Raw genomic sequence first — 11,122 nt, forward strand, 5'->3', positions numbered from 1 at the left:
ACCTGCATTAAATACATTAAAAAAAAAAAAAAAAACCTCTGTGGGGACTGGGGATATAGCTGGGGCCCTTACTGGAAAAAAAAAAAAAAAAAAAAAAGGTGGGGATACAAATCCTGCAGAAACAGATGAGAAATAAGGAAAACCAACTTTCACCTCATCTCCTGATTGCCCTTCGCTAAGGCCAGCAGAGGGCGGGCTGGACTTGGGAATCCTGTGCAAGAAAAGCAAAAAAGAGGCGGAAAGAGCGCTGCGGAGCAAAGGCCCTGTGACCAGGGAGGAGCTGGGGTGGCCGCAGGGGAGGGGGTGCTTCCTGAGCCAGCAGAGAGGGCCTGGGCGCAAACCTCAGTGCCAAAAAAACCCCCAAAGGAGTCTGGCATCTTGCGCTAGGTGGTCCGGAGAAAATGTTAATTGAGTGAGGTTTTCTTCATGATTGGCTGCTGTAATTAAATTTTATTTATTTTCTGAATTTAGAACAGAATCTATATAGGGTCTTCAGGGTCTCACTACATAGGTCGGACTCGTAGTGATTCTCCTGTTTTCAGCCTCCCAAACTCTGGGATTACAGGCACGTGCCACCACGCCCAGTCTCAAATCACCCTCTCAGCGTGCCCCGGGGGCAGGGTCAGCACATGGAGTGCCAGGCAGTGAAGGCGCTTTAGTCCGCTGAGCTATTAGCCCGGCCCTTGCTGTAATTTCATGATAGGTGTATTAGTACACCTTTGTTGGTGGAGCTGGGCCTAGATGTCCCCTCAGCATCACGCAGTTTTAGATGGGGCTCCTTCAGAGGCAGCTGAATCTAGAGTTTGTGATTGGTTCTCAGTGCAATGCTGAGATTAAGGGTGGGTGATGGCTGAGGGCCTCCACTGACTGGACTGGCAGTGCCGCAGTCCCAACAGTGCCATCAGGCAGAAAGAAGCTCGTTTTGTCCTTTAGCTCTCACTTGTGTTGGCTTCTTCCACCAGTATAAACTGCTGCGCTCTGCCCTGTGGCCCTCTGCTTAGAGCCAGCTGACTATGGTCTGAAACCTCTACAAAGTGTGACCTAAAAAAACCTTTCTTGGGCTGGGGAGATAGTTCAATGGCATAAGTGCTTGCCTAGCAAGCCCAAAGTCCAGAGTGAGATCCCCAGTACAAAAAAAAAAGGGGCCAGGGAGATGGCTCAGTAGAATAAGCGCTTCTCTGGCAAGCGCAAGGGCCTGAGTTCAATCCCTGGTTCTGCAAAAAAAAAAAAAAAAAAAAAAAAAACTTTTTCTCTTTAATTTTGGGTGTCAAGGGCTGGTGAGATGGCTCAGTGGTCTAAAGCACCTACCTAGAACAAGCTAAGCGAAGCACAGGGACCGCGGTTCAATCCCCCAGCACCACATGCCAGCCAGCCCTGCCCCCTGGTTGGCTGAGCTGGCCACACACACACACACACACACACACGCATAAACAAATAAAAAATAAAAAATAAAAATTTGGGGTGTCAAGTATTTTTTCCAGCAAGGAGAAAAGTAACAATGATACCCAACAATTGGGAGGCTGAGGCAGGAGGATTGCTGTACATTTGAGGCCAACGTGGGCTGCATAGTTAGATCTTATCTCAACTCTTAATTCAAAAAAAGTTAAATTAAAAAAAAAACTTTATTAGTAGGAAGGACAAAAAATTAGTGTTTAACAAAAAAATTTAGGGGCCGGGGAGATGGCTCAGTAGAATAAGCACTTGCCTGGCAAGTGCAAAGGCCTGAGTTCAATCCCCGGTTCCGCCAAAAAAAAACCACAAAAACACAAAAAAATTTAAAGGTCATGAAAATAATTTTAATTTCCCTCGATCTCCTTAAACCACTTAATTTTTTTTTTTTTTTTTTTTTTTTTTTGCGGAACTGGGGATTGAACTCAGATCTATGCGTTTGCCAGTCAAGCACTTATCCTAATGAGCCATCTCCCCGGCCCCACCACTTAATTTTTAAGTACAGACGGTAGCAGTCATACTTCTACCTAATGTGATTCAACTATCCTGCAGAACAACACACCCATGCCAGTTCTTTGCTAGAGGATGTTACAAAGTCCTGGGCGAGGGTCAGCTTCTTCTCCCCAGTACCAGGGGCTGAACCCAGAGCCTTTGCACTAAGCTACAACCGCAGCCCTTTTTTTATTTATTTATTTATTTATTTATTTATTTTTATTTTGAGACGGGGCCTTGCTCAATTGCAGCTTATCTCCCCTTAGCTGGTAAGATGGTTGACGTTATGTGCCAACTTGAGTGGGCATGGGGGTGCCAGGTATTTGGCCAAACATTGCTTTAGGTATGTCTGTGAGGGTGTTGTGAATAGGATGGACTGGTTTTTATTTTTATCTTTTTTCTCCTTTACTGAAGCTTGAACCCAGGACTGTCACACAAAGATACATCCTTAGCCTTAATTTTTCCTTTTCTTCTTCTTCTTCTTCTTCTTCTTCTTCTTCTTCTTCTTCTTCTTCTTCTTCTTCTTCTTCTTCTTCTTCTTCTTCTTCTTCTTCTTCTTTTTGAGACAAGGTCTTGCTAAGTGGCTAAATTGCCTGGATAGGCTCAAACTCATAACCCTCCTGCTTTAACCACCCAGAGTGTTGGGGTTATAGATAGTGCCACCAGGCTTCATCTAGCACCTTTAACATATAAACCATGATTATTTTAAATTCCTTCTTGGGCCAGAGAGATAGCTCAGTAGAATGAGCACCTGCCTGGCAAGTGTAGGGTCCTGAGTTCAATCCCCAATACTGCAAAGCAAGTAAATAAATAAAATTCCTTGCCTAGTATTTTCAACAACTGCATCATTTGTTTTGTTTTGAGACAGTCTTACTGTATAGTGCAAGCTGGCCTTGAGTTCACTATATAGTCTAGGCAGGCCTCAAACACACAGTGATCCTCCTGCCTCAGCCTCCTGAGTGCTGGGATTAAAGGCCTGTGCCAGCATGCGTGGCATTTTTTTTTTTCTTTTGCGGTACCAGGGATTGAACTCAGGACCTTGCATTTGCCAGGCAAGCGCTTATTCTACTGAGCTATCTCCCTGGCCCCTGGCAATATTTCTTGCCTCTGGCTTGTATGTTGCTTTATATCATTTTTGTTTTGTATCATGTTTCTTTGTTTTTGTTTTTGTTTTTGTTTTTGAGACAGTGTCTTGTGGTAGTCCAGGCTGGTCTTGAACTTTCTTTGTACCATAGTCTGGCCTTGGGGCCAGGAACATGGTTCAGTGGAATAAATGCTTCCCTGGCAAGTGCAAAGGCCTGAGTTCAATCCTGGGTTCTGCAAAATAAATAAGTAAATAAATAAATCATAGTCTGGCCTTGAACTCTCAATCCTCCTGCCTCAGCCTCCCAAGTGTTGGGATCACAAGCATGTGGCACATGCCCAGCTGCTTTGTATTTGATGGTGAATTTTTGAGCTTTTGTTTCTTACTGTTTAATGCTCTATAGTTTTTGACTAAATGCTTGACATTGTATGCAGAACATTAATAGGTCTAATTAAATGGTACTTGTTCCAGGAAATGACCATGTAAAAAGTGTAGGAACTTACATTAATCTGGTCAGAGGTTGAGCTGGATTTGCATTTTGTTGTTGCTATGGCTACCTTGGCCACATCACTGACTTCAGATCCTTTCAGCCCCATCGTAAGCTTGGCATGGGGCTAGGGGGCTGAGGGGCTGCTCTTGGTGCCTCTGCTCATCCATCGGCTTCCAGCTCCTTCATTTTACTACTGGTGCTTGCTCTGGGTGCTTGCTAGCCTGCATTGGAAGACTGTAGGTTGTCCTGGTCTCACCTGGCTCTTAGAGAAACTGTATTACTGGGCACTGGGGGTGGGGCTTCTCCAGAGATCAGGATCCTTCTCCTCAAGGCAACAAAACTGCCTCAGCTGGGTCTGATGGCACAGGCCTGCCATCCCAGCACTCTGGGAGCCTGAGGCAGACAAGTCGCAAGTTCAGCCCTTGTCTTGGCAATTGAGTGATGCACCCAGCTTCAATCTCAAAACAAAAATTTTAAAAGTGCTGGAGGTGTAGCTCAGCGCAGAGGCCCAGGGTTCAGTCCCTGGTAAGACAAACACAACTCTGCCTTCTACCTTGGGCACGTCCTAGGTGGGGAAATTTTCTGCTCCTTCCCATGAGATTCTGGGTCCAAGATGGTTTTCTACCCTCCCTCTCTCCTCAGCTGGCCTTGCCCAGCAGCTTGGGGCCTCCGCTCTGGATGGTGGGAGGGTCCCTCTGAAGTAGCAGCTGCAGCTGTGGAGAAAACTTTGCTTTGTGCCCCACTCTCCTCTACTTCCTATGCTCCGCTCCCTGGGTCTGCACCTTTACTCCGGTGCACACATGACTTGCAGCCCTGTGCTACAAATTTACCTAATTCCCTTAAATACTTGGCACACAGAAGCTACACAGTATAGTTGCTTGTTTTTTTGTTTTTGGAGGGTTTTTTTGCTTGTTTGTTTTGATACTGAGTATCTCTATGTTGTCCTGGGCAGTCTTGACTCCCTGGGCTCAAGCCTATCTCCCCACCTTCTTTTTTTTTTTTTAAATTTTTATTTATTTGCGTGTGTGTGTGTGTGTGTGTGTGTGTGTGGCCAGCTCAGCCCACCAGGGGGCGGGGCTGGCTGGCATGTGGTGCTGGGGGATTGAACCGCGGTCCCTGTGCTCTGCTAAGCTTGTTCTAAGTAGGTGCTTTAGACCACTGAGCCATCTCTCCAGCCCCCCACCCCAGCCTTCTGGTAGCAGGGACTATAGGCTCACACCATCATGCCTGGCTGATTATAGATTTGTTTTGATCTGTTTTGTTTCAATTTTTGACGCAGGGTTGGATTTCCCTACGCAGTTCAGGCTGGCCTTGAACACACCGTGTAACCCAAGCTGGCCTCGAACTTCCATACTCCTGCCCCAGCCTCTCAAGTGCTGGATTATGGGCCACCATGTATGACTTTGACTTACATATTTGGAGAAGATAATTTGACATCTCTTTATCATTTTTATTAATTTTTAAAATGTTTGGGGCTGGTGAGATGGCTCAGTGGTCTAAAGCACCTACTTAGAACAAGCTAAACTAAGCAAAGCACAGGTACTGTGGTTCAATCCCCCAGCACCACATGCCAGCCCGCCCCGCCCCCTGGTGGGCTGAGCTGGCCACACACACAAAATAAATGAAATAAATAAATAAATAATTTTTAAAAAGGGGCTGGTGAGATGGCTCAGTGGTCTAAAGCACCTACTTGGAACAAGCTAAGCAAAGCACAGGGACCGCGGGTCAATCCCCCAGCACCACATGCCAGCCAGCCCCGCCCCCTGGTGGGCTGAGCTGGCTACATACACACAAAATAAATAAATAAATATTTTTTAAAAATTTAAAAAAATAAAAAAATAAAATGTTTTACAGTACTGAAGAATGAACTTAGGAACACTCAACCTCTTTTTTTTTTTTTTGAGACAGGATTTATAGTCTTGTGCCACCACACCCTGCTCATTTAATTTTTGTTTATGGCCTAGGGATATAGTTCAGCAGCACAGTGCCTGCTTGGCAAGCTCAAAGTCCTGAGTTCAATTCCCAGTACAAAAAAAATTTTTTGGGGGCCAGGGAAATGGCTCAGTAGAATAAGCACATCCCTGGCAAGTGCAAGGTTCTGAGTTCAATCCCCGGTTCGGAAAAAAAAAAAAAAAAAATTCTGTTTCTGCACCCGTGGGATGGCGTTAATAACACCCACCTCACAGAGAGCTTACAAGAGGTAAGGAATACCAAGGGCTTTTCAATGGGATGCAGCAAAAATATCGGCTGATTGATCACTGCTGTTTGGCAGGCTGTGCAGAGAGTGAGTTGGAGGAGGGCTGGAGTGGGAAAGGGCAAGGCAGGTTAAAGACGCCGAGAAAAACGCGGAGTATATGCAGGGCGGCAAGGAATCTGCACCTGAATCCTAGCCACCGTTTTCACTTCCCTGCAGAGCGCTAGGGAGGACCGCGGTTGTAAGGAAGGTGTGGGCTCCACCCGCCCGGCCGTTTCTTGCTACAGTTTTAAGATATTACCACCAGGGGGCGCAAAAACCCCCAAGGAAAGTCGGACTTCTGGAGACGGTCCTGGGAAGCAAACGCTGTGGCCTCCGCTTGGCCATTAGATGGCTCTGACTCAGGCTGGGACCCCTGGGCTCCAACCTCCCACTCCTTAGGTGTTGGTTAGAAGACAGGGAAGAGCCTGGAAAGAATCCTGGGAGTTCTGGTCCCTCCCCCACAGATTCCTGACTGGGACAAATGACCCCACTCTCTGAGTCCCTGATATTTTTAACAAGGGAGCTAACAATCCCTGGTCTTGGCCCCTCCTTTTAGAGAAAGGGGTCATGCAATAGAGGCTCAGGACTTGGTGTTTGACCTGAGATGAATGCTCACTCTAGCCTCAAACTAGATAAAATGATCCAACTCCTCAGAGCTGCAGTTTCAGCAACGGTTCAAGGAGAATTCTAGCACATCCTTTGCACAGCTGCAAATTTTTGTTTTATTATTTTATTATTTCTTTATTTAATTTGCAAATTTGCAAATTTGATCTTATCTTGAGCCGAGGGCCTTTGAAATGAGCTACAACCCCTAGCTTTTTTTTTTTTTTTAATGTATTTTAAAATTTTGAGGTAGGGTCTTGCTAAATCACTAAATTGACAAGGCTGGATTTAAATTTATAACCTCCTGCCTTGGCCTCCCAAATGCTAGGATTACAGTCTTGTACTATCACATCTGGTTGGAAACTTAGGTGAGATGTTGTCTTCATGTATTTAGCAGAAATGCTGGTGCATAATAATCATTCAATGTATGCTTTGGATAGGAATTTAACCTGCATTCATTAGCTAATGCATTTCCAGGACTGGGGTTCTGCTGATAATTTAAACTTTTAGGGTTTTTGAGAAGATTCCTTTCCTTTTGAGCTGGGAGTGTAGTTCAGCAATACAGCACCTGCCTAGCAAATGCAATGCCCTGGGTTCAGCCCCTGGTAGCAAAAAAGAAGATTATTTTCCTTTTCCTCTACTTTTTTTTTTTTTTTTTTTTTTTTTCAGACAGGATCTCACTGCGTAGCCCAGATTGGCCTTGAACTCACTATGTAGCCCAAGTAGGCCTCAAGTTGGTGGTGTGTGCTGGGGTGACAGGTGTGTACCACCACACCCTGCCAGTTTTTCTGAGCCTGTAACACATCCTTCTGTGTACAGTGGCATTGGGTGTTCTATAGGAGCCTTCCTGTCCCTGATATTCCACACTGTTTCTCCTCTTCCCTCCCTTGTCTTTCCTCAATTTATCCACTCCTATAACAATTATTTATTGCCTATTCACTGTATTCCAGGCATAGGAAACAAAAGAAACCCACATCCAAACAGGTGTATGCCCCTGGGAGCTAGTCTGTTGGAAGGGGGTTTGTTCCAGAACCTTCTTTGTCCTCTCCTCCAGCAATCAATCTTTGCAGGTTATTTTGCGTTTGAAAAAAAGAGGGTGTGGGGGGGAATTGTGCCAAGAGTTTATTTCTGTGCCTCTCTGTGTGGCTGTGCACACAGGCAGGAACACACACACATTTATATATAACATTTGCAGTGGCGTTGTCATGGGAACCCGTTTTTGGCTGGGCATGAGCGATGCCCGTGAGTGGAGGGGCTTTTATGGAGCACCCCCTGCATGGACTTCCGTGTGGCCTGAAACCCCGCTGGGACAGTTGCCCCAAGAGCCTTTGTCGGACCCTTTTGATTATCGCTGCGTATTTTTCTCATTGATGTTGTCAGAAATGAGAGGATTTGGACTGAATGTCAAGTTCAGTCGCAGGCAGTCCGGGTCCTCTGGGATGTCTGCCAACCTAGTGGCACGCATAGGTTCGTGTGGGCTTTTGTCTTTGGAAACTCTTGATTTGAGGATGTCGAAGGGTTTGGAGAAGTCTTGGATGAAAGGATAAAAAAAGCAGCCTTATTTTCAGACACGACAGTGGCAGCAGCCACTTTTGAATTTGGTAGGCAGTGCGGAGCGGCGAAGCGGCAGGATGCCAGGCAGAGGCGCAGGAGGAACCCGCCGGACCCGAGCCTCTGTCCAGGCCGGCTGCCCCGCCGGCTCCACCGCAGGGCTTCGCGCGTGTTGTCTCCCGCAGCCTTCAGAACCCCGCAGCGAGTGGAAGGGGCCGTTCTTGGCGGCGGCGGGAGGCTGCGATCTGAGGGAACAGAAGCAGCCAGCTAGGAAGCCGCTACCCCGCGCTGCGCACCCAGGCTGGGCCGACCCCAGGCCCGAGGGCACTTTCCGTGGCTATAATTGAAGGCCGCAGCCTGGATAACTTACAAGGAAAAAAAAAAAAATTGCTCCGTAAACCTGGGAGGCTAGGGACTGAGAGCGCGGACTGTATCTCTCCCCTCTCCTTACAGGTCACTAAGGTCAGCATCCGCACCTCACTCTCATGCCCTAAGTACCTTCCCAACACCCCACCTCCAAATACCACTTACAAATGCCTATGGCACTACGTTTCCAGCGCTGGAACTTTCGGGGAACACATTTAGGCCGGCACCTGGAGAACTGTCGCACAGGGCCACTCCCTGCTGCCCAGGCTGCCACCCCCCACCAGGCCCCAGCTAGATTGAGGGTCCTCATGGTGGGCAGTCCAGGGATTCTCATCCTCACAGTCAATTCGGAGGTACTGTGGCAAACCCGGGCAAGGCAGGCAAGAGGATGACTCCAACCGAGTCTATGCACAAGACTTGGGTAGAGAAGAGCGAGGTCCTGGGCAGGGGTCATGGCTGAGGGGTAGAGTGCTTGGCTAGCATGGGGGAGGCCTTGAGTTTGATCCCTAGCTTGTTCTTTCTTTCTTCTTTTTTTCCTGTGGACAGGGTCTACAGGGTGTACAAGGTCTCACTACTAGATTGGACTCATAGTGATCTTCTTGTTTTCAGCCTCCCAAGTGCTGGGATTATAGTGCACACCATCACACCCAGTCTCAATTGCCCTTTTGGCACACCGGGTATCAAACCTGGGCTGCTGCACTCTGGTGAAGCAGGTGCTTTAGTCTGCTGAGCTATCAGGCCAGCCCTCACTCTATAATTCTGACTGGCCTTAAATTCACTATGTAGCTCAGCCTGACCTTGAATTTGTAGTTATCCTCCTGACTCTGCCTCTTGAGTGCTGGGATTACAGGCTTGTGCCACCATGCCTGGTTTATTTGATTTTTTGAGATAATTTTACTAAGTCACTAAATTCCCCAGGCCAGAATGGAATTTGGGATCCTCCTGCCCCAGCCTTGCAGAGTACTGGGATTATAGCTATGTGCCACCACTCCTGGCTTGGGAGGGAACAATTAAATCTATCTACATTAGGAAAAGGGGAATAGAGGAAAGCTTGTTCCATAAGATGATGATGCCTGAGCTGGGTCTTGAGGGATGAATAGGTTTTAGCCCATCCAGGAGCAGGACACACTCCAGGAGGAAGGACACAGTGCATGGGAAGCCATGGAGGCAGGAAAGTGTGTGGCTGTTCAGAGTTCATGTTAGTGCAGAAGTGGCAGGAACTGGTGTGCTAAGATTGGCAAGAGCTGCTGTGACAGGGCTGCAAGTATCCAGCTGATGAAACTCATCTCTATCCATTACTACTCAGCCTGCATCAAGGTGAGTGTCAAACATTGTCTTCAGGGGCTGGTGAGATGGCTCAGTGGTCTAAAGCACCTACTTAGAACAAGTTTAGCAAAGCACAGGGACTGCGGTTCAACCCCCAGCACCACATGCCAGCCAGCCCCGCCCCCTGGTGGGCTGAGCTGGACACACACACACACACACACACACACACACACACACACACATCAATAAATAAAATTTTAAAAAAGAAGAAGAAAATGTAAAAAACAAACAAAACAAAACAAAACATTGTCTTCAATCTCTGCATTCCAGAAGATGGCAGCAGGGAAAAATGGGGAGCAAGTGCCAAGTTTGGAAAAAAGACAATGCTGGTCTGCTGAATTGATTCCTCTTCCTCCTCTCCTCCTCCTCCTCCCTTCTCCTCTTCCTCTTCGTCCTCGTCCTCATCCTGGTCCTCCTCCTCCTCTTTCTCCTTCTTCATGTATTTGGTACAAGGTTTCACTATGCAGCTCGGACTTATAGTTATCCTCCTGTTTTCAGACTTCCCAGTACTGGAAGTACAGGTATGTGCCACCACACCCAGACTTGGTGGTTGGCTCAACACATCCAGGGGTGGGGCCAGCATGGCCTGCAGTACAGGGGATCAAACCCTGGTCCCTGCACTTGCCTAAGTAGGCACTTAGTCCACTGAGCTCTCTCACTGGCCCTAAAACTTTTGGTTTTTTTTTTTGGCTGAACCAGGGGTTGAACTCAGGCCCTTGTGCTTGCCAGGGAAGTGCTTATTCCACTGAGCCATCTCCCCGGTCCCCTAAAACTTTTTTATTTTTTTTAATTTTATTTTTTATTTATTTATGTGTGTGTGTGTGGCCAGCTCAGCCAGCCCACCAGGGGGCGGGGCTGGCTGGCATGTGGTGCTGGGGGATTGACCCGTGGTCCCTGTGCTTTGCTAAGCTTGTTCTAAGTAGGTGCTTTAGACCACTGAGGCATCTCACCAGCCCCCGTAAAACTTTTTTAAAAAAACATTTTTTTATTGGTATCAGGAATTGAACTCGGGACCTCATGCTTGCCAGGCAAATATTTTAAAGTGGGCAGGGAATGGAGCTCAGTTTTAAGGCCCTGGGTTCAATCCCTACTCCTGGAAGAAAAAAAAAAAAGTTAAAAACTAGAAAGAACTTCTACAACTCAATAAGAACAAAATACCTACTTAAAAAGCAGGTAAGGGCTACTGGTATAGCTCAGTGGTAGAGAACTTGCCTAGCATGCAAGGCCCTGGGTTCAATTATAACACTGCATAAATAAATAAATAAATAAATAGGCAAAAGTGGAGCACAGTAGCATAGGTTTATAAATCCTAGAACTTAAGACTGAGGCAGGAGGATTGCTGTGCATTCGAGGCCAGCTCTGGCTATAGAGTGAGTTCTAGAGAAGCCTGAACTACATAGTAATATCCTACTTCAGAAAACAAAATTTTGGCCGGGGAGATGACTCAGTGGAATAAGTGCTTCCCTGGCAAACGCAAGGACCTCAGCTCAATCCCTGGTTCTGCCCAAAAAAAAAAAAAAAAAAA

The sequence above is a fragment of the Octodon degus genome, unplaced genomic scaffold, assembly GCF_000260255.1.
Source record: "Octodon degus isolate 3935 unplaced genomic scaffold, OctDeg1.0 scaffold00092, whole genome shotgun sequence".
In the NCBI taxonomy this organism is placed as follows: Eukaryota; Metazoa; Chordata; class Mammalia; order Rodentia; family Octodontidae; genus Octodon; species Octodon degus.